Genomic DNA, 24,394 nt, shown 5'->3' with positions numbered 1-24,394 from the left:
TTTTAAAAATAATTTTAAATTATTTTAAATATATTAAATATACCATTTATACATATCAGCAATGCTAGTTTTACTTCCTGTACAAAAATACAATGGTGCTGAATTAATAAACTAATTTCAGCATCAAATATTAAGGTTCTTTGATCAGACTAAGAGCCAAAGACCCTAAAGCAACATAGCCTCTATGTTGCCCAGTTTTTCAGAGATTTTATCTCCCACAATCATTTATTTTTCTAATTCTGGTTTAGGATATATACCATAGTAAATATTAAAAAAAAAAAAAAACACAGCAGTTTCTTATGCCAGTAAAGTCAAACATTTGCTTTTGAAAGGAACATCCGTAAGTACAATCACTGTTTTATACAGATAGATTTTTATTTTACTATGCTGCTGTATCGCTTTCTTAATACGCATCTGCCAAGGAAAAAACATTCTGTTTCTAATCACCAAAGTCCTTCTTTAAAAAAAAAAAAAAAAAAAAAAAAAATTATTTGTCTAGTTAAATATTCAATTTATTTCAAAAGAATTATTTCTAGAGGTGCCTCAAGTAAAAAATTGTTAAACATGTGTTTTACAGCCTTTCCAAACTCTTTTTATGGTCCTGGACCCTGTCCACATTTGTGGAAAAAATGTAATGTTTCAGCTTCAATTTGTCTATTATTTCAGTGTGATGTTTTAAAGCTCTTTAGAAGAGAACACATCCATATTTCAAGTCATTTTTTCAATTAATATTTGAAAGAAATCAATCTATTTTTTTAAATGGGAACATTTTTAATAGCCACAGAAGTCAACCTTCTTCATGCAAATCTCTTGACTGAGATCAGTTTCCACTGACACATTTCTTTTCACACCTTTACATGATCCCAGTTTAGGTTTCTAGTCATGGTATTGCAGACCCTCGGCATGGAAGCACTTCTTCCCCCTGCAGTAACACCCCAAAGCGACGAAGGACGAGGGCAGGGATCAGCAGACGGTGGCTCCCAAGGCTGTGCCCCCATTTAAGACCCCTACTTCTTCATCGCGTACAACCACTTCAGAATTTTGTTTAAAGAAAAAAGATTATACCTAAAGACCTGGGGACTCTTTCCCTGGTCGGGCTATGCTAAGCAGCTAGAAGAGACAAAATAAAGTACTAGAATACAAATTTTGCCAGATGGGCTACTGTTTCTCCCCATGCGAAGGGCCCCCGGCATTCCACCCATGGGCGGTCGTTGCAGAGGGATCACGAAACTTCTGCCCAGCCCAGGGACACCACAGCAGCATGCCAGGAACCCAAGGGCTATACAGCCCAATTTTATTGAAATGGACTATTTTAAGAATTTAAGTGCATGTAAATGTGATTGCCAGACACTAGACAGACTTGAAATCCTTTATTCCATTCCAAGTATCTGCAGGCACTGGAGCAGAGCACCAGGGACGAGGAGAGGGAGATGCTCCTGCGAGGATGCTCCACATCATCCTCCTCCCTGCTTTCACCTCCATGAACAGAACAGGGCTGGACCTTCTCATGTTACCAAACCGCCGCAGAGGTGAAATGCTCTAAGTGCAAGTAATAATACACCTAACACCCCTGTGCAGCTTTGTTTCCACAAAATAGACAGGTGAATATTAAACACTGTACCCACACATGCAGGCAAAGTGTGGCAGAGCCCAGCTGCACCCCAGCCTTCCACAGCCACAGTAATTTTCTACCTGTGATGCTTAAATCAAAGAATATTCCACCGCCAGCAAGACATGAGAAAGTGTGTAATTTTCATTAAAAGATAAGCTCTTAATGGCCTCTATGTCCACTCTTCTGACTCCAACTGCAGATTTACTTTCTCCATAGTGAGCTCCTGTTGATTTGGATGTTCTCCTATCACCAAAAAGGAAACTAAAATTTGGAGTAAGGATTTGGAGAGGAGTTGTTTTTAAGAGACAGACTTGTAAACGGTACATTTACAGTGAAAGGAATGTAGAGAATGAGAAACAGCCAGCGAGTGCCTACGTTTAACACAAGCCTTCAGGGATGTGCGTAACTCCGGGACAAGCTGAACACAAGCTGCTTAGGACCAACGATGTGCAACATTTCCCATAGCATTTCTCATGTATTTTTAGCCTGGTTTCCTGAGGAAATTAGGCCCACAGCTACAGCTTGCCCACCTCTCCCCAACACACAGCTCAGCCTGAAGGAAGAGAGGAGCTCAGGCAGCCGAGCAGGAGACACTTGCCCCAGCTGGAAGGCAAGAGCCCGGCCACTACCCATCCTTCCCAGCTGGCCACCAGCACTTCACACACCCCTTACTAGCCAGCCTGGGGGCTGCACCGGGTCCTCCCAAACGTGAGAGGCTTTTGGGAAGAGGGAAGGAGAAGTACTGCAAGGGGGGGGCTCAGTTTTATAGAATGACGATTGCATTTGCTCTGAAACCAAGCTACCCAAATCGCTGTGGGCTAAACTGTCGGATGCACTCGACCAGATGCACACTCCCTATGGTGAGACCCCTTCTCCAGCTTCTTGCTCTTTCCCATCCAGAAGTCTCTGTGTACTCACAATCTGCAGACATCTGTACAGGCTCTGGGTGACAAGACACCCACGCCGAGACCACATTTACTCAGACATGGTGTTACCAAAATCTGTAGAAGTGGGTGGCTGTAGGCAGCCAGCCGTGAGCACCTGGGCCAGGGCTTACCAGGCTCTTCTGCATAACTCCCATCAACTGCACTGCGACCATCATACCCTGGGACACTGCAGCTGGAGACAGCAACAAGTAATTTACTGTCACTTTAAAGCTTACTGCAATCACAAGCCAGTAGGCCAGGTCTACAATGTGATAAGTCAATGTTTTCTTTTTAATAACTGCACATCACTTCCTTAGGGAACTGTAAAAACTGAAGTGCTCTCTACACAAAACCCTAAAAGCAAGAAATCACAACACACAGCAAGATCTCAAATAACTTGTCACTCCCTGCCCTGTAAAGGAATGGATGGGAAAAAGTCAGAAAAATTCAAGAAACAAAAATGGACAAAGAAACAGATCAGGAAAGTCCCTGAACCAGAAAACTTGCTGCTGTGTGCGCCGAAAGGGTTACCTTCACTGGAGCTCAGACATGTTATTTGAGATAAAACAAAGCAGTGAAACACTATTTAAAAACAATAAAACACAGGCTAGGAAGAAAACATAAGCCGAGACTGGAGGTTACTTCTGGAAACACAGTGGGTTCTCCTGCCGTCCCTGGCAGGGTGTGCAGGCAGGGAGGGACAAGAGCACCCACCGCCCAGCAAGCTCCTCCTCCACCCATTGCTCGCTTATAATTAGCTGAAGAAAACAGTATTAAAAATTCTTCTGCCATACCTGAAAATATAAGTCCTTCTGAAAAGGTTTTCTTACCACAAGATTCATATAAAGTACTACGATGACAACATTAATTAAATAAGCAGATGTCTATTCAGTTACTGCCAGGAAGGAAACGTGCTGCAAGAAACCCTGATACCTCAGGTGCACATTAGCTCCTTTTGGGGCTACCTCGTCTACTGGTTTAGAGGAAAAAACCTCACAGTCTTAGAAGATAGCCAAACTTCAGCTCTTCACTCTAAAGTTACTTACAAACAAATATTTTATTAATCAGAGAAATGGCCTCACATTTCTAGCTCTGGCTCTGGCCAGTCTTTTCAGATAAACTCCATCTCAAGCTGTTAGAGTGAAATTTTCCATCTTCTTCCATCTCCCTCTTCTGCTGTCCCCTTCCATGCCCAACAAACCCTCACATGTGCCATCTCCCAGGTTTCTGAGCACCACCAGAGCTTGCTTATAATCCCTGCTTCTTGCCCAAACTGAAATATGAATGCAACTTTCACCACAACCTGTGGTTCTCCTGCTACTGCAGCCCTGCTCAACTTAAAAAAAAAAAATTAAATGCCAAATCAGATGCAAAATTAAGTGAACAAAGCCACAAAGAACAGAAACCAACCATCTAATATAAAAAAACCTGGAAAACAGTATCAATACTGCACTTCAAAAAAAATTCCACAGCCTTCTGTGGGAAGGAGGAATCGCCACTACCAGTCCAAGGAAGAGATGAGAAACTCGCTGCCCCCAGCCTGGGAGGGGAAAGGGGACAGTATCTGAACATGACTTCAGTGAGTACTCCTGGTTAGGAACTGATAGAGACTTGGCCTTTGCAAAAAGAAATTCAGTTAACCAGTAAAAGGGAAGGGCTGGTGTGCCTGTCTTAGTATCTGTGTTCAAATGAAAACACACTTTCGTTAACCCAATGTATCAATCATTTGCTGAACGGGCACCCAAGTGCCACTATCTGTCCTGCCAATGCTGAACTGACAGGGCAGAGCTCTAACACACTCCCTGGAAGGGGGTTGGGTTTTTTCTTTTAGCAACCCTGAAAAATACTTGGAAAGCGAATCCAAAATATAAGGCAGGGAACACATCCTGTTTTTCTGAAACTATACAGTTTCTCAAGTGTTATAAAAATGATTTGCCAGTAAGTGAGCCAAATGTATTGGAAAGATACAAGCAGTGCCTGGGGTGGAAAGAAGGTGTTTTTAGCACGCTCGGGCCAATTAAGATTTCGAAGGTTTCCAAGCACACCACTCCTCTTAACCCAACAGAAGGAAACTGAGTTTAGCAACTTATTTAGGGTTTCATTTGTTAATTTGCAAAAACAAGGAGAAATCTTCCCCTGCTCTCCAGCATCTTGTTGGGAAAGCTCTTGCCAACATGCGGGTGTCGCTGCCAACAGCTCAACCCAGCGTGACCCAAAGTTCTCCCTCCTGGTGCCGGCGTGCTACTGCAGCGATGTGGGGAGGGAGCGAGACACGCTCCGCGTTTGTGCGGAGACGGCTGAGAAGGGTTTTATTATAATCCTGATATCACATATGCTGTTAAAATGAACCCAGTAAAACCCCACAATACGCTATGTGATAAGCCAAGTTTAAAGCAGTATAGGCTCAGGTAACAGAAAAGTTACCCCATGGTTCAAGTCCAAAAGAAAAAAGTTGCGCATGGGCTACAAAACTGTAGCAGGTGAAACGTTTAAGAGAAGTAAGGTAGCCTATTTTCCTCCTTCCCCTCAACACAACTAAAAATGCTACTTTAAGATGACTGTTCTCAGTTTTAGCACTGATGATAGCTAGGTCAGAAGCCAGCCTTGGAAAGTTTTACTCAGCAGCAGCTTTAGAAACCATAAATTATCTTTAGACTAAGTCTGCACACTCCCCCCTCTAAGAGCGTGTGACTGCCAGCTCCCTTTCTCAAAGCTTCTCTTTAGACACCACAGACAATTCTCCAAAGCCCAGGCAGAATCTTCACCTAGGCACAGCAGGGCTAAGACAGACAATTTCAGGATTGCTTTCGCTAAGACAAGAAGCAGACTAGGTCTGAATTCAGGACTGAGGTCTAGTACTTTCGACACAAGGCAGAGCTCAGAGCCAGGTAGGCAAGGCCAAGGCAACGAAGCCCGCAGGGGAGCACAAGCCTCTCGAGCTACTTTGCCAGTAGCTTCACTTCCATCGTGATGGAAAAAAATCAAGCACAAATCAAGCAAAGCTGGGTCTCTTTGTAGGCTAAGCCTGGAAAGTTTAAAATTAAGATGACTGGTTTTGAAAACTCCATTTTGAACTCTCCATACAAACCTAAACCCCCAAAAGGTAATCAAAATGTTTTATTAGCTGAAGGGTTTCTCCTGCCCCCTCGGGTCTATAGCAGAGACTTGGCAGAATTTGAATTTAAGTTACAAAACCTGAGAATAAAACGAGCAGACGCATTCCCCTAGACTGCCTGAGTCCACACTGGGATGTGTTTGCAGTTTGCAGTACACAGAGCCCTAATCCAGGCCTACGGCTTCACATCCTTGTAGTCATAGAACAGACTAACGTGTTGCTCAAAAAAGGTAAGCAACAGGAGAAATGCTCAGCATTTTCATGCACTTACACAGAGGGAAGTGGGACACTACTTTGAGACAATCCTCACCGACGCATAATGACAGCAATTTTTCCATGTACACAGGGGCAAATCTACCCAACCCAAACACACCTCCAGAGTGGATAGTCAAAGCACTGCTGGTTTAGGTCTAACACCGAGGTATCCACAGGGGTCAGCTGCAATGCCAAGAACGAGTCGGTCTCCATGGAAAGCGGAGATGTCCTCGCCCGATGCCATCCGCGTACTCAAGGCGCGCGGAGGAAGGAGTCGTGGTGCCACAGGTTCGCTCTTCCCTGGGTCACCGGCTGCCTTCACTGCACAGCGATGCTGATGGCAGCTGCCTCTGTTTCCAACAGCACACCAAACACAGGCTTATCTGGCTCCAACAAGTTTTAGACAAGCTTTCGAGCATGGCGTAGCGTTTGGGGACAATTCCAGCAGAAAGGCAGATGTTTGATTCAGTAGCTGTCATTCATAGGCTAAAGTGAGAACATCTGCCACTTTCCTGAAAGCTCAAAGCAAGCAACTCACATGAAGAAAATCCTGAATCTGAAACCAAATTTCTCAATTTCTCCAGGGCCACAAGGGAATAACACTTTGACACAGTCCACTGCATAAAGTTTTGGGGGATGGCTGAAGAGAAGAGGTGAGCAGCACACACGAGTGCTCCGGGAACACTTACAGATACTTAAAACTGTCCCGATGCTTTAACCCAAAGTCAGATAAGAAGGCCTGTGATGTACTTTAAGCTGAATACAAACCCTCAAATGATGTCAGGCCATGGTAGGGATCAGAAATTAATGTAAGGTAAGGCAAAATCTTCCAGACGGGGATTAGCTGAGAAACCCCTGCTGGGAACTAGAGTGAGTGCCAAATGGTGACAAGAGAGATTAATACTTTCAGAGGCATTACCACTACAAAACATCTTAAGAAAGAATGTTTTTCTAGAATTTTTCCTCTTTTGGAGTTAACAGTAGTTATCTGTCACATGCATGCGGAGGAAGATATAACTGCAGAGAGACTTTTGCCCAGGTATTTTTAATGTGCATTCCAACAAAGGGCAACAGATTTCTCCTATGCATCATATATCATTGCTAGGCAAAAATTAAGATATCCTAGAGGTATTTTTTACAAGCAGTCATTAATGCAAGAAAATTAATTTCTAAAATGTTCCAGAAGTTTCTCTAACTGGTCTATGTACATTGATAATGCCCTTAATGCAGCAGAGATACCGCTCAATTTACAAGCTCCAACAAATCCCCTTCAGGCAGGGGTTTCCACAAACACTAAGTAGGATCCGTAAACTTTATAATCAAAGGAAAATGCCTGAAAAAAAACTTAGAACATTCTTTGTGCCCATTGTCAGAAAATTCAAGCCCTTGGCCACATACCGCGTTTTCATTTTCTTGCACACTCTTTCATATCTGGTTTTGGCACTGCCCTTAAGAGGGCTTTGACTCGGGATCTGTCCACACATTCCAGCAATAAATGACACTAACTGGAGTCATTCTTTAAAATATCTGTCAAATATAATTCTTTCACTGTTTCGATTCTCACTGCCTTACCCCCACAGTGCTGGGATGAAGTCATAAATTATATGCCCTGCCACTCAATTTTCTCTGATTGTTTGGTAGAGCCTCTCCACTAATAACCAGTGATCATCAGCCACCTCGTGGCTTAAGTGGTTTCCAATCATAAAAGATTTATCCACTGTGACTTCCAGTCAATCACGGAGACACTGAAATGGCTATCAGGCACTCTCATCTTGAGACCACAAGATGAGCAGACAGACTCCAGAGACGAGGGAAAGCAGATGAGAGTGCTGACTCCAGACACCCAAAAATCAGAAAAAAGCTGCAACAGCTGCCTGCATATAAAACCCCCTGTTTATCTTTGTGAGGAAGTCAAAAGCCCAGGACCAGAGCACAAAGAAACTCGCCTGGGTCACAGCACATGCAGGGACCCCTCCAGAAGACCAGGGAAGAACTGTTTGCTGGGATGATACGCGGAGAAGCACATTCCCTACCTAAGGCAGGACGGCACATCCATGAGCCCACAGCAGCCTTCCAATTCCCCACTGGAGAACTACCCTGCATGTTATATGTCAGCTACCACTCCAAGTCAACAGGACTCTCAGCCATCAGGGGAAGAGAAGCGGAGCTGTCTGTGAGAAAACATATTCCTCCCAAAGATCAGGCCGCTGAAAGACAGGCTCTCAAGGAACAGTATTTATCCTCCAAGGGAAGGGAAGGAAAGGATCTGACCTGTGCAGCTGGCACTACATTAAAAATAAAGTTGAGAGAAAAGAGAGGTAATAGGTACTAACTACAAGGGTACTCAGATCCAGGCTGCAGATACACCCACGAGCATGAGTTAAAATCAACTGCATTCTTGTCAGGCTCCTTCCTCCCCAAATCCAGCCAAGAGTACCAGGAGTGCCACATGGAAACCAACATGCCTGAAATCTCACACCTGCAGCCTCCAGAAGTAAACCTGGAGCATCAGTGCAGTGCCCGCTGTTAACTGACACACTGAAACCGATCCATTCATCGTGGAAAATTCAGATGCAGAAAAGGCTATTTTAAAGAGAGAACTGGTGTTTGCACTGTACTTTTGTCTCTAGCTCACGTATATTAAACAGATTAAAATTCACTAAAACTAAGCAGCTACTGTTATAAGTATAAAAAATTACTGGGGTGGAATAGATTGTCGACACCAAATAGCGACCGCAGTCAGAGCGCACAAGAGGAGACACCAGTGCCAACTGGGCAAGTCAGGGCAGTGCCATTACGCTTACACAACACTCTCCTTCGCACAGCTATTTAAAAGCAGCGTAACATTGCAGCTTCACAGAGACAACAAGCATGCCTGAATCACGGGAGAGAGCTATGGGGAATTAATTGCTCCAGAACGAAAACTAGAAGAGTAAGCACAATTTATTTTGCCACATTCTTAAAATGAAATAAGAAAACATTTAAACACTACTGCTTATTTAGATAATACACACTGGAAGACATCTCTTACTGCTGGCAGCTTGAAAGAAAAGAACATAATTACAATTCCAAGCATGAAATGAGCTCTCTTCCACACATGCCTGAACCAAGTCTAACTGTTTCACCAGCTGTAGTGAATCAAAGCAGGCAGAATTAAACAGAAAGGACCTAGAAGCAGCAGCTCTTGATGCCTTTAACCTAGTAATTGCATGGCACCTGGATCCGGAAGGACTGCGAAGGATTTAGCAGTTGCAGATGTGCAGCTGATGTGGTGCACGGAGCATTTGATCTCCCTGGAATGCAGGACCCCAAACAATGCATCTGTGTGCTGGCCCACCACACACCCGAGTGTGGGCCCGGGGGATATATAAAAGCTAACATTATACTGCAATTCAAAAGAAAAAAGCCACAGCATGAGCTTGACTGTTGTTTAACTAAGAGAAAAACAATAGCAGCTTTGGTCTTAAGTATCTGCCAGAATGACCACTAGCCACTTCCAGATACATTCTTTGTTCAAGTACTTCAATACTACGTTGCTTCATCAGCCGCCTAAAATCACAAAGGTACAAAGGGGGCTACTAAACGTAAACCCACAGTGACATCTGTATCTCCAACTTGTCAGAGAAATTGTTAAACCAGCTCTAAACTAGAGTTATTAGCATTATGCCCCTATAGTGAAACCAAGTACTGACTCTTCCCATTTTTTCATTTTAAGTGTGACGCAGAAATCGACTCATCTTACACTTCACATCGGTTTCACATCTGCTTTCTTCGAAGGGTACAAATCCTCACAATGCACCATTAAAAAAGGAATCCCAGCTAAGACCCTTCTCCTGCAAATCCAAGCCAAGCTTCACACGCGGACCCCAGGAAAGCCCCCAGACTCAGGTGCTGTGGCCTTGCCTCCTGCACCGCAGCCCAGAGGAGCCGAGCTCCGGCTCTGCTGCTTCCCAGGAGCAGCCAGGAACGCTGGCTTGTCCGCGGGCACCATACGTACACAGCAACACAGCTGTCCCTCCAGCCAGAGCAGTTACATCATCCACACAGCAAAACAAAGCTGAATAAAAGAATAAAAATAAACTACACAGGAGTTAACATTGTTAGACTAAGAGTAACTCTAAGCTTGATCCAGCATTTGAATAGAGATTTCCACAAGAAGTTAATTCTTTTGAGATGAGTAGCTGGGAAAGCTGCTGTCCATGTTTCTGCTTGGGAATGAGGGAAGCCCAACCTGTAAGGTTTATGAATTAATCCTGACCTCTGGTATTGGCCAGGCAGTAATCATGCCAGTACAAAAGCATCAGCGCTGCCACTGGAGAAGTATTCTTAACGTGTCCAGGAAAAAGAGAAGATGATAACTCTCTCAGCTGAGAGAAGTGGATATTTCCCCTTTCAGTTTGTATATACGCATGTATATATTTCCTTAAGCTTGCTTGGTTCTGAAACAAAAGCAGAAGTACCAGCACAGTCACCTAGAGTGGTGCCACAGAACATCTTGTGTTGCTGCACAAGGCTATTTGCACCTTCACAGCATTTTTCAGGCTGGCACTAACAGACCACCAACGCGCTCACCAGCCTGCAAACACAACACAACATCCCCCCGAGCAGAGCCTGGCCTGCACTGGCAGGTACTGGGGCTGTAAGCTAGACAGGATGAGTATCACTATATGCCTGGCTGTTCAACTATTTCCCATAAATGAACATGAATTAAGAAGCATGCATTAATGCCCCAGGACCAGAGATACAGCAAGCCGACAACAGTTCAGAGCTCAAACATACAAAGCTGGTAAGGTTTCCCTATTTCAGAAGAGCTGCTCCCCGCCACCCACACACTACACAGCTAAGGAAGCCAGGCCTGACTGTGCCCTTTCCTCCTCTAATCGGTATTTCCACAGCAAAGACTTCACCTGAGAATAGCCTGGCACACGGATTGCTGGCTTAAGCCTATGACCCCAAGAGAGGACACGAGCAGCTTGAGAGGGACGGGTGTAGTCTTCTGCTATGCCCTCAGAAGGAAAAAGAAAAGCAGTTCATATTAAAAAGATAGTTTAAGGTCACTCTTGTATCATTTTAGCTGAATTCAAATGTAGTATTTAAATTTCAGTGATTTCAATTACTGCAATTTTAGCTAGTGCCTTAAACTTCATATGAAGTGTTTGAAAATAGGATTGGCTACAATAAGCTAAACATAAGCAAACCTGACAAAACCAAAAATGAGTAACATTGTATATAAAAATGACACAAACCTTAGTGTATGTTGATATATATATATAAAAATATATATATATGCATATTGACTTATTCTGCTTTAAATCACCTCTTCTACAGCGATCTTTCCTTCCCCACTTTTCAACCCCAAAAGAGTTACCATTTCTTTCCAGACAAGAACTTCTGCCAATATTCTGGAGGGCTGAAGTCCAAACCACACATAGTTCAACAACAGCAGAGTTGAACAAAAAGGAAAACTATAGCTTTTTTTTTTTTTTTTAATTATACCTTGTGAAAGTATGGCTGAGCAGGGGAAAAAAAGAAGTCAAAGTCATTGATTAATTCCAGAGTAATGAAGAAGGTTTATAGCACACTGGAATAAATATTCTACTAAGTTTATCAGATTTATCACCATCCTTTAATGTCTAAACTCAAGGTGGCTCTACAGAAAACATACACTACTCTGCAACTCCAATCCTAAAATGGCTTAGAGTCCACAAATTAATACTTTTACAGGCAAGGGTTTCATAACTAGGTCAAAGCAGGGGGGTGAAGTTTTAAATTCATACTCACCCAGCAGAAAAAGCCAGGATCAACCTCCTTTCCCAGGGATCCCCAAGGTTTTAACGGGGAAAAAAATTCCAACTTTGCAAAACTGCAAAATACAGCCCTCTTTCAACACCTTTTAATTGAAGCCTCTCCAAGACCACGTCTTGAATTTTGACCAAACTTTCTCCTAAGCTACAGACCACAGCTCTTTACTGTCATCATCAGAAATGCAAGGTTTTCAGTAATAAAATAAAAAAAATAAAAAAAATCTAAATCTGTATCAAGAAGTAAACCTACAAAGAATCACAGCAGAAAAGGAACTGGAAAAGTGCAAGTGGTAACCAGAACTACTCTAAGGTATCTGATGGACTTCACCAGTTTTTACCTTCAAATGTTAAAGCCATGAACACTTACGGTTTTAACAAAAAATGTCTCACTACTTTGCCCAGTACACTCTGTCCTCCTTGTTTATATCCGAGAGTCGTTCCAAAGAAATTTAATAAGGACTACACAAAAAAAAAAAAGTCCAGTACTTTCTTCATTCCTCCGAGCTACTGTAAATTAAATATGAATATAGAAACTATTTCTGTGAGCAAAGGAAAACTCTGCATGAGGAAGACTTTTTTTTTTTTTTAAACTGAAGTTTCACTAACAAAAGCATTCACTTTAAAGTGACACTTAACCTTAAAGCCAGCACCTTCTCTGGGGCAGAAGTATTAGTGGCAGCACGGCATTCTGAAAGAAGCTAGACTTGCCTGCATCCCTGGTCACAAGTATACCATTTCTATGTTAGTAGTATGGAAATCCCTATACTTGCAATCTAATTTGAATCCTTCACCCACCGCCTCTTAATTTAGCATTACAAACCAGTAAGTCTACAGCAGCCTCTTGGAGGTATCCAAATTGCAGACTGTCAGCTTGAAGTACTAGGAAGACACCACCAATAGGTGATCAAACCGGCAGTTAATCACATCACTGACAACTATTGTGGTGTGCAAAACCATCAAAGTTGAGCTTTTTTGTTCACATAATTTGCTTACTAAATTTTGCTACAGTGCCCAGAGGCATTTGGGCATGCAACGCTGAGAAATAATTACGCTTCAGCCAAAGCATGCATGTTGCACAGCACTTTGCAACCACGTCACTGGAATTCCAAGCTACTATTATGCACAACTCATTGCTCTAGTTATCTGTCTTGAAGATCTAATTAATCCTCTTGCTCATCATCACCTAAGCTTACACAGGAGTGTCTCAAAGCTTGGTGCCGTTTCGCAAGTATGAAAAAAAATAGATTAAACAGCTCTGAAGACTACTGTGGGAAGAGAGACTGTCAATCCGCATTCTTTTCATCCAGGCAGGTACAAAGCACCACACGTGACACGGATGAAAACCTCCCCTTTGGTCCCCATCCTGCACCCTTTCAGACCATGGGAATTAGCCCCAATAACAGGTATCTTGCTACAGGAAATCTAATATGCACTTCAACTTTAATTGTGGATGACCTTGAAATAGGGGACATTTAAAAACCTATGCATGTACACATACAGCTGCATATGTATACCCAGAGCTATAGGTATTTTAAACGCTTTCCTACCTTCAGCAAGATTGAGGTCAAGGGAATGAGGAAAGTTTCTGTATCTTTAACCAAACATTCAAGTATATAATTCATATATTCAGGTAGTCCTTACTTTAAAGCACTAAATAACCAAGAAACTGCAGGGGAAGAGAAAGGAAAATTTAGCTGTGTGATAACCTCACTGAATGCAAAGCCCAGAGGAACTGCTATGTCCCTGCTACCAGTTCATTTAGACAGAGATCTCCTTTTAGACTGTTGTGAAAGCATCATTAAAAACTAGAGGAAAAAAGAATTCAGGACTGGCCAGCTGCTACATCCAGATGCAGTCCTAACTGTAGACAGGAAAAGAATACATGGCGCTTTTTTTCATAATTTGTTTTCATGTTTTTATTTTGTCAAATTATTTACTACCTGTTGTCATTTGATTTTGACTTCATATAACTTTTGCATAGCATTAAATTTGTGCCATTACGTTAATTAACATCACTTACAATACAATAACAAATAGACTTACTATCAGTCTCTGAGGTTAGTTGCTCAAGATAACTCGGGAGCAGTAGACTTGGTTTATTCCTTTACTATTACCCAAGAGCAAAGCAAGCTTTCATTAAACCTCTCAGAAGTTAAAGTTCCAAAACAAAGCTCTCCAATGAATGCTTTTCCACTAACTTAAAATAAATTTCTGTGAATATTTATTTCCTACATTATCTTCAACCAAAATGTGCCTTTCTATTACAACAGTTAATTCCAATTAAGAAAACGTTGAAAGGCTTCCTGCAAAACACAAATACAGGATATTGGCAAGACTACAAGAATGAGGTAAAAACTACTGAAGACAACAAAATAATTTTCTTCTGACTGCGAACATAAAAAGGAAGTATATTTCTTATACGACACCAGCAATAAGTCTAGGTCGAACAGAGAATAACCAGAGCTGTTCAACGTTGACCTTTGAATCCTTATACCATCAGTTTAAACAGCTGAAAAATTATATAAAATAACAAAAATGACCAAAATCAAAGAACTCCTCCTGCCATGCCTACCCACATCCATCTGACTGACAAGCTCCTCTCATTTTTGCAGTTCCTCCGTGTATTCCCCCCCCCCCCCCCCGTTAGTTTGCTGTCGGCGTCTGGCCAACCGCTCGAGCTCAGCTACGCCGGACTGCGAGTCAGCCTTGGGGAGAAGCTCAAGGTGCCCAAGTACTATAAACACATCCAGTCCTCACACTGCTATCCTGCCTTTCACCAAACTTGGAAACAAACTGAGTGTCAAGGCTCCCAAGAAATTCAGAATTAAGGTTAAATATTATCATCTGAAGCCAAGAGAAGTCACAGATAATGTACTCTTAAAAAAACACCTGAGCTCTGCCCCACAGAGTCCAAGCCTCCCTGCAAGGTGCAGGACAACTTTTAGACTAACAGCTTTTCCGAAAATCCTCTGAAGTCTGGAAGTATTAAAATTTTCTAAGGGTACGAGAGGAAGTGATAATGGCGTGCCAGGTCCTTCTTTATGGCAACTACAGCCGCCAGGAACAACAGATGCACCATTCTGGGCTTCCTTCTCAAGCCTTAGAGACTACTCCCATCTTGCAAATCCTCCAGACCATTAATTACAGCAAGGACTAAGTCCTCCAAGACCTTCCCCATTTCTTCATCATGTGAGGGTTGTTCTCCTGCCGTAACAGTGAGGCACAGGACCTGCTCTCACCCAAGCACTGCTCCCAGCCATCCCCAGCCATGCACAGTGCTCAGGTATTTCCAACAAAGCCCACCGAGATACAAAAGGCAGTAGCATGCGCCTGACCCGAGAACAGAGCTGGTCTCTGCTGCTTGTATACTACTGCAAGATAATAATGTATATTTACATTATTGTATCATGAGTCCAGACACACACATTGCACTGAAATGCCATCAAAATCCAACAGTTGTTCTTTTAGATCAGACAAAACCCAACTTTTGACACCAGTGGCAAGCATGCAGGTGGTATAAAGCTGGGAAAACTGGACATCACCTCGACAGAACCCTCAGGCATACACTCTGTAGTTTAGATAACCACCAAAATAAACATTTGGAAAACTGAACTCCAGTGACACAGTAAGGAAGAGAATAAAAACTCTGAAGAACATCCGGCCTCAGGCTGCAAAGTCCTTCTGTATTAAAAACGTGTCATCACTACCCTCCATGTGACAGCACTGAAGACAACCCCACTAACTGGGATCTCATCTCCCAAAACACTAACACCATTATTTGATGTCAACCCATTTAGATTCTGCAGTTTAAATGTAGGAGTGAAATCCCAGCCCCGGATAACTTGGGGTACAATACGCAGTAGTCTGTCTGTCTGTCCTACAATCGATGCTGTTTTCCATGTTCCCACGACTCCCACACAACAACCACCAGAGCTGCCTCCAGACCACCTCTCTCTCAGTGACCTTAACTACCACCACCAGCAACTTAACATTAGCTCTACCAAAGTCAGCCCACTTGGATTATTAATTCACTAGGGCAAAATTAAATAAATAAAACCCCCAAGAATCCATGGCAAGTTTTACTTGCAAAAGCAAACACAGCATCCATTTACAGTGGCGATTTCCTAAAATAAATTGTACACATGCCTACCATCTCCTTTCCTCTTTGGAGTGGTTAACCCAGAAAGGTGGAAGTTACACAAGCACATTCCTGTTTGATAAGGGAGACCCACGCACTGACTTCACCAGGAATAGCTACTGTGCTCAAAAGTAACCCCTAATATTGGTAACTATTTGAATTTAAATTTTGAATAAATTTAGATGAAAGATTAAAGAAAGAATGTCGTTCTGCCTTTCCAGCACTGTGGAGATGCTTGCCTTTTATAATGAGGGAGCCAATAAAAATAACAAGGGAGAAGATTTACACCCAAGCTCCTCAGAAAAAATAAAGAATGAATTACTGATTTTTGCAGCTACTTAGTGGTAGGAACAGATGGTTACAGGCAATAGTATTGACAACTTAACAAGCTACCACCCCCAAAGGTGAGCTTCTAAGACTGGTCCAAATTCAAGAGTTAAAAACATTACAGCTGAGACCGCTGCTCTCGAGGGGAAAGGGAGAGTTTTAGCCAGTCCCACAGTGCTTCAGGAATCTGCTTTACTCACTGCTGCATTCGGCCACAGCCCTCACCAAAGGGCTGTGACTTCCCAAAATGCCCCAACGTGGTTGCCTGCAGCCATCTGCCCGCACCTGGGGTGAGCCTGGGCAGTGGTGAAGGCAGGCAATGCAGATTAAAACAGTTCTGAGTAAAAGCAGAGCTTTCAGTATTTGCCTACCAAACCAAAGCCACTTCTGAGGACAGAACAGCCAGGCGTGCCAGCTTCCCAAAATGACCAGGCACAGAGAGAGGTTCCGAGAATTCAAGCCCCTTGAAGCTTCTGCCACGGTAAGCACAGACGACAGCCCGCACCCCTCACTCACTCAAATGTCCGCAAGAAGATGCAAGTTTCTGCAAAACACCCAAGAAATCCCTTCTCCCAGCTCCTGTACTTCTACAGCAATTGGAAGCTCAAGATCAAAATACTAATTAAAACATTAACTTGTTAAATATGATTCAGTGAAGTTATCTTTGAATTTCTGGAGAAGTCCAGCAAACTACTATAAAACAGGGATAACATGCATCATTGCCAAAACTGTCAGAATACCTGAGTTCTCAAGCATCTAATTAAGCCAGTAATGAATTAGACTGAGCCTGCAAATCTCAGCCCTTGTTGTCCTGTTCTTCTAAAATTAAAGCTCTGCCAAGGATTTAACCAAGGGAACAGAAATAATGATAACGCCTAGTCTCCATCTTCACACTTGACATTTAAGACTTACTTTTCAGAAGCTTCTCCCATTTTTATCAGAAGTCCCCTCCCAAATAATATCAATAAAGCATATCCATCAATTCTGCATTTGCTTGCAATAATAACAATGCCCCCCTTTCACATGTACCTATTAAAGAAAGAGGCTGCACCTGGCTGTTACACTGTTAGACACTTTGGTGGTTCAGCCAAACCACCTATCATGCAAGTTTTCCATAAAATTCACACTCCGGGTTTTCTGCCACTTGACACCACCAAGCAACGACTCCCACCTTGGGGGGTGTCAGGCAGCTGACCTGTACCTGTCGGACACCGACTGTCCCACCTGTAGCTCCACTACAAATGCCCAAGTCACTGACACACGCATCTCCCTCAGTATTCATGCAACAGAAACGCATTCCCCTAAACACAAAAAACTACTTCCTCCCCCTTAAAGAACTCAGGGGTTTGAACGTCAAAATCACCAGGCTCACAATTATCTATATGATTATTTAAAAGAGCAAAAGACAAAGGAACAAGACCATCCTAAACCATTATTCTTTCAAGAAGTACAATGGTGAGTCTGGTCTTATCAGCAGGCCTTTGGTCTGCAAGCTCCTTAGGGTAGGAACAGATTGCACACCTCTTGCTGCCAAATGCATCATCTGCACTTAATCATAGCATGATGGATATCTTCTGAAAACAAGCGATTTCAGCCATATTTTGTGTAATCCTGCCATTCCACTCCAAAGCCTGTCATCTCGCACCCAGAGTGTCACTTCCTCAGGGTGGAGACCGTCACTTCAGTCCCTTTCAAGAATAAATACACTTTGGTGCTACACAAAACACTCATAAATAAATAAAACCATCACTCCAAACACTGCACCTCGCTCACCACACCAGAACCTGCCTGAAAACACTTTTACTTTCAGAAGAGGTCGCACCCAGGAACGCCGTTGCACAACAATGGAAGCGGTAACTGGCCCCTTACATGCCAAATAACCTACACATTCCCTTCCCGAAACCTTGTCTCCATGTGTCACCCAGGCGGTATGTCTCATAGGAATCTTCCCCCGTGAAATAACACACTCTGCCAGTTACTGGAAATTATGATCCTGTGCACCGTCTACGTTACAAGCTTGTTTTAACCACTTGTTCCTAAACACAACTGTGATTTTTAAGTGTAGAGTACATTCACTGATATAAATCTACTAAATCCTAACTCAAAAGTATACTTTTTTTTTAAAATGAGGATTTTTGCAGTCATAATGTAGCCCCTTCTGAGAACAAAATTATTCAAAAACAAGTAGAGCTGGGGGAAAAAAAAACCAAAACCAACTATTTCCCTTCTTTTTAGGTAACTGTTGCCATGGCTTTGTTTAGTTGTAATCAGAACACCAGAGGAAGGACAAGAGTTCTATCTGGTAGCAGACTGCTCTTACCAAGAACTCCCTTCCATGCCATGGTGAACACACAGCTCTGAATTACACCCAAAGAACAAGTCAAGCAAGACATTTTTCAAAAAAGCTTCTGCTTAGCTCAGATCTGTTCATTAAAGGTGCTGTATTGTGCACATGGGCCAGGTTAGCTTTTTAGCAGTGGAAAGGTTAGTGAAAGTGAATTAATGTAAGTGCTCCACTCTCTAACATCTGACATGCAAGAAAGGAGCCTCCCTACCTACACTTCTCCTAAAAGGTACATTCAAATTGAGGGCATGTAGGTGGCATCTGCCAAAAGTGGCATGTGAATAACATTGGCAATTTAACAAATTCTGATAAAATACAACGAACTGTAAAAGCAGCAATTCAAACACTCAAATCAAATGCTTATGCTGAGATTATATTTGAGAATTCAGCTTTTTCACTGGGACGGGGGAAGGATTTTAAAGCTCTCTTCTGCAGGTATCAGCAGTGTTTTGTGTCCAAAAACTCAAGCCCCATTTGACTCGCAAAGAAGTCTAGGCTCACAATAAAACCGCCTCTGCTTAACCTCTGCTGATAGTGAAGATAGGGCTTTAAAAATTAAATTTAGATTGTATAACTTCAGTGCTGTCCATTGCAGAGCACAAAATGGACAAACAGAAGCTTACAGCTCCTAAGGGCCGTGGAAACCCACCTCACATACACGTAGGTACGACAGCATACGAGCACCGTGCCAGAAGAGCACTGGGTAGGAAATGCTCTCTAACAACCCATCTCCCATCCACACTGGCTGCAGCCTTTCCCAGGCTGAGCCATGCACCAGCACAAACCCAGAGTGCCTCGTTTGAAACACTCCAGGCAAACCCATACCTGAAAAGCCACCCAGCTGGTTTATGGCACTTCCAAAATCTGAATTTTTCCTGAGAGAGAGGCCTCCACCATTTCAGGGGTGGAGTGAGGACCACAGCAGAAGTCAGTCAAACCCGCAAGCCGCACAGCTCCACTTCTTTACTGTTACATGAGACTGTTAATTCCACTTGCACATGGCTTCCCCTCCCCGCTCCAGGCCCTGCTTCATAACACATCAGCTTCTCACACCAAAAGCCAACGTTTCCATACCATACCCCAGGACCACAGGGAAAGCCTCACTACTCAGGTCGGCTGTGACCAACATGCTAAAGAAAAAACATACACTGTGCTGCTTCTATCATGTTATCTTCCAACCCCTCTAAATTGCAAGGGATAAGAATTGAAACACATGGAAAAAAAGCCCAAAAACTCAGAATACTTCTATGCAAAGAAATATCTTCTTTGTGGAATACTAAGTCTATTTCCCCCAAAGCAGTAAAAATTGAAAACTGTATATGAACACGTTTAAGAACATTAATAGAAAAATACCAAGCAGTTAAGTAACACCGCATTCCACCTAAACAACACTACCATTATTGCAGCATCTGACTTTCAGAGGACAATTCAATCCTGGAAGCATGTATTGTAATTGCTTTTCCACTACGGACCTCAGCTATACAATTGTATCCTTCTCGGGAGGTCAGAACAAGGCACGGCTGCAGCTCTGAAAAGCAATTCTGTTTAGCAGCGCTACCTTATTCATTCTTTTAATCTTACACCTACATATTCATTATGAACTCCGTAAAATACCACTGCCAAAACCACCATCAAAAGCCGCTGCAATCTCTGCTGCTCGGAGAAAGCCTTGACCCCTCTGCTTCCCTAATGAAGATGTCGGGAAAGCACGAATCATACCAGCTGCCAGCTCCGGGGACCATCAAGTCACTGAACCCCAGAACAAGCCCAGCATGATGCAGCCGTTTCTCGCTGTCAACAAGCGAAAAGAAGCTACCATGTTGAACCTGGCTTGTTTCGAGAAAATTGTTCAAAACAGTTCAGTGAGAAAATACCTGTCCTACTCATTGCAGCGTGAGAGCTGCCGTGTTGCAGTCGTTGAGGCTATGTGAAGCCAGCATCTCACACAGTTGACTGAACTCCCTGTTTCTCCACCCATTTCGACAGGACCTTTGCTGTTATTACTATGGCAAGCTGGGGAAAAAAAAAACCAAAACAAAACAACGAAACACAAAAAAAACCATGTCCTTTTTGGAGAACTGAGGGTAGCAATGTTTGTAGCAACTCCTGCATTTCGCAATAAAGGAGTCATCTACTGAAATGGAGAAATCTCAGACTTTCCTAACACTTCCTGCGGTGGAACAGGCCCTCTGCTCCCTCCCCACAACGTACCACAGCATTTCTGGTCCTCCAGAAGCTGCACCAATGCAACTACTTCTGGGTCAGCAGACTGTGCCACAAACAATCCACATAAACCTCTAAATATTTATATTTTATTTAAATGCAGAATATCTTGGTGATCAGGTTAACAGCACACCATCACAAACAGTGGTGTTGGCACATGTGGAACAAGCCACCTCCCAGGTACAGAAACACCCTGCATCAGGTTTGCAACCAAAGGGGAACAGCACAGTGGACACCCTCCAAGTCCCTTTCCAGCACCAAAGCTTTATTTGCGTTAGCCAAGCTATGAAATGTGGAACAGCATTATCAGAATAGAGCAAATACTGCAGGATCTTACTACAAAGGTAAGCCTGGTCCTGAAGATCACGCTCCTCAGCCTCTTTCAACAGGGAACCCAGGCAGCATCCCTTATAGCAAGTCACATGCACAACTGGCTTGGCCAGGGGAGAAAAAAAAAACAAAAAAACTGAAACAACTTGGTTTGTGCCCCAGTGCGTTCTCACTTACAGCAAAGGCAACCTCATTCTCGTGGTCACAAATGGACAAGTGACAAAAGCTGAGCACTTTCACGAAAGACCACCTTCTCCTCAGGCAAGACAGAAAGTAGCACATCATCACTCTGCTAGTTTGGCACACAAGCACCAAGGCACCCCATGGTTTTACCCATGCACAGCATGAGGAGTTAAAGACAACAATGACTTGCTTTTAGAATGACTGACTTTTAGGATGAGAGGTTTTTACTCAAGCTTGGGCCAGACATTAATTCTGTTCAATCCTTGGGCTACTCAGAGGATGGCATAAACTGCACATCAGTGCACTGGCTGGTAGCTGCATGATAAACTGTGGTGACTGTGTATGCTGTAGCCTCCCCACCAGCACAAAGCCTAAGAATTCACCTCTACAGTTTCAGAACATGCCAGATTTGGGTAATTTTTTCAGCCAACACTGGAGGATTCTGATCTTCTCCCCTTGTTCTCTTCTCCCCAACATCTCCATACTGCAGTAGCCTAGGAACGGAGCTATTAGACCCCAAACCAATATGCTTTTTAAGTAATGCAGTAGTCTGTCTTTGCAGAGCAGTGGATAAAAACTTATTTTACTGGAAATGGTCACTTAACTATCATCTCCCAAGGCTCACAAAACCCACAAAGCAAAATCACTCTTTTTTGTTTGTTTGTTTCAGAAGTCAAAGAAACATCTGACTTCATAGTAATTATTTCTTTATACGCAGTGTGAATGTTTTTTCACATCACACATCCTCAACCTTCATCTGTCAAGTTTTTCCATCCACAGTTTCAGCTAGACCCATAATCAACATAGCATGGCTTTATATAAACAAAATACAAAACATTCAGAGAGAAAAGGGCTAAAGACAGAGAAAAGCCTAATGTGGCAAACTTTTCTAAAGGGCAGCTACCATAGTGATGCAGTGCATAATTTAAGCTCTCAGTAATAATCCTAAAAGATATTAGTGGCCAAAAGGCAGGTGATGTAGCCAAAAGGCCCTGGACAGATGCAGTTTGCCATAATGCTCTATAATCTGTCAGGAAGCAAGTCATTTTGCCCAGTGGGCAAGTATACTATGCAAATACATTTGAATGTTCAGTAAGTTTTCATTTAAGTGAAAGGTCCTGTAATGAATACTATCCTGTTTTTAAAAGTATTGTTTGCATTCAAAAAAGCAAAACACCATTTACTTCAAAACTCAGAATGAAAAATCTTCGAACTGAACTCTGAAACCTAATAGGTAGTAAACAATCTGTTTTATAATTGATGTTAGGATTCAGCTCAGTTTTTCAGGGAACTGCAGAGCGCCCATTAAGGAAAGAGTTACTGCATACTACAGCAAAAGGTCTCACACTTGATACACTTTAATTACTTAGCTGCAGCAGGGGAGAGTTACTGATGCCTAGTCTGTTTTGTTTCACTGTGAAAGCCTTCTACTGCTATTAATATTCACCAAGGGAAACCAAAATAACGTCTTGCCTCCCTCTGAATACCTTGGAATTATTATGGACAAACTAAATACAAAGGTTTTATTTTTTTTTCCCCTCAAAATCCAGGACAAAGGAAACCTACCAGCTTGCAAAGCCACCTGATAGAGCAGACCTGTATTTCTACATATAGTAACTCTCCTTCAATAATGGCCTTTATCATAATGACAACTTCAACACCAATAATCCCATTGCAGCATAAACCAAGAGGTCAGCCAAGTACCCAAAGCCCCACAGCAGAAGCAACACACCAAGTTATCCATTGAGAGCCCTCTCCACAGCATTTCTGGGCATGCTGAGGATGACCTTGAACTCTGCACCGCTGAGCTTCCCCTCCGTAACGCTGCCATGACACACACTGCAAAGCCGAGCTCACGGAGAGCAGTGAACAACGGCTTTTATTCAGCTTGCAACACACCAAACTGCCAGTACTGCGGAAAAAAAACCAGCAAGAACAACTCCTTCCTACCAGCTACATCTATATAATTTTGCTTTCCAGAAGACAGCACCGACCTCCCTCATCCTCTCTCAAAATACCGAGGGAAAAATCTCTCCCCCCCCGCCCCCCTAAATTCCACTCTAAGATAGCCTATTATTTCTGCATCTGCTAACGCTACCAAAAAGTTGAATCCTAACACTGAATCAAACTGTAGTCTCAGCATATTGGGAGGTTTCTCTGCCCAAAATGAAACATAGGTGCCATCTGTTTCAATTACACTAATCACAAGGAGACATAACATTGTAAAACTGGCACTTTTTAATAGACTTTGTGTTGTGGGGTTTTTTTAAAGACATTTTGAAAGTGAAGACAAAGAAAGAGGACCGTAATAGACTAGAGGTAGAAGACTATTTAACACTCAGCAGTCTACAGAACCAACAAGCTACACAGTCTGCTAGACAAACCAATGCTGGAACTGCCCCCACAGGAAAGTTAACTTTTGCTTTCACTCAAGTCAGGGAAAAACTTGCTACATTTGAAACAATACGAAAGTGAAAGGGCATCTTAGAACTAAAGACATTTCCTAAGATATTCTTGGTTAGTACCTTTAAGTTATTTCATGGAAGTTTGCAATTTTTACCTTCAAATTTCAGAAAATAAAGAAAAATTAAAAAAACAAAACAAAACAAAAAAAACCCACAACAAAACCAAACCACAACCAAACCCAAAACAATCAAACACATCAGCACGGACACAATCACTTGTTAGGTAATAAAACAGAAAATTTGGACAGAAGCAAATATTTACCGATTCCATAGTTGAAAGCTGTTGTTAGCAGGACATATATTAAAATCCAACAGAGGTGTGTCCCAAAAACGCTGTGTAATCTGAAAAACACAGGAATTAGTTCATTAAAAAATTATAACACAGAGTTTAATTTTATTTACAATGAGTATGCTCTATTTGAGTACATGAAGGCTACTAAATACAAATCCTTGCCTGATCCAGAAATAAACTTTCTGATAACAAGTCTACACAAACAGAGGAATAAAAGAAATTGTGGAAAGCTTAGCAAAGCATTGACCAAGTTCCATAACCTTCTGATAATAGATTAAGAAAAAAATTACTTGTCTCACTGTTTCTGTAACCATCTGTGTGGTTTTACAGTAATTTTATTTACAAAAAAAGGTATGTGCCTGCCCCCAACTGTAAGCAAC

At 42.5% G+C, this 24,394-nt stretch overlaps 1 protein-coding gene across 4 annotated transcripts in view; it reads right to left on the bottom strand.

Moving 5' to 3' along the window:
- Positions 1-24,394, bottom strand: part of ANKRD11 (ankyrin repeat domain 11) — a 158,880-nt gene that overhangs the window by 108,139 nt on the left and 26,347 nt on the right. For 3 of the 4 annotated variants that reach the window (XM_010579566.1, XM_010579565.1, XM_010579567.1), the window contains exon 2: positions 23,985-24,064. The exons of the other annotated variant lie outside the window; for it this stretch is intronic. The gene's annotated coding sequence lies outside the window, so the exon portion shown is untranslated. The remainder of the gene's footprint in view (positions 1-23,984; positions 24,065-24,394) is intronic. 4 annotated transcript variants of the gene reach the window in all.

The sequence above is a fragment of the Haliaeetus leucocephalus genome, unplaced genomic scaffold (assembly GCF_000737465.1).
Source record: "Haliaeetus leucocephalus isolate CR32 unplaced genomic scaffold, Haliaeetus_leucocephalus-4.0 Scaffold668, whole genome shotgun sequence".
Classification (NCBI taxonomy): Eukaryota; Metazoa; Chordata; class Aves; order Accipitriformes; family Accipitridae; genus Haliaeetus; species Haliaeetus leucocephalus.
The sequence above is the reverse complement of the archived record's forward strand: the minus strand, read 5'-3'. Positions and strand labels throughout refer to the sequence as shown.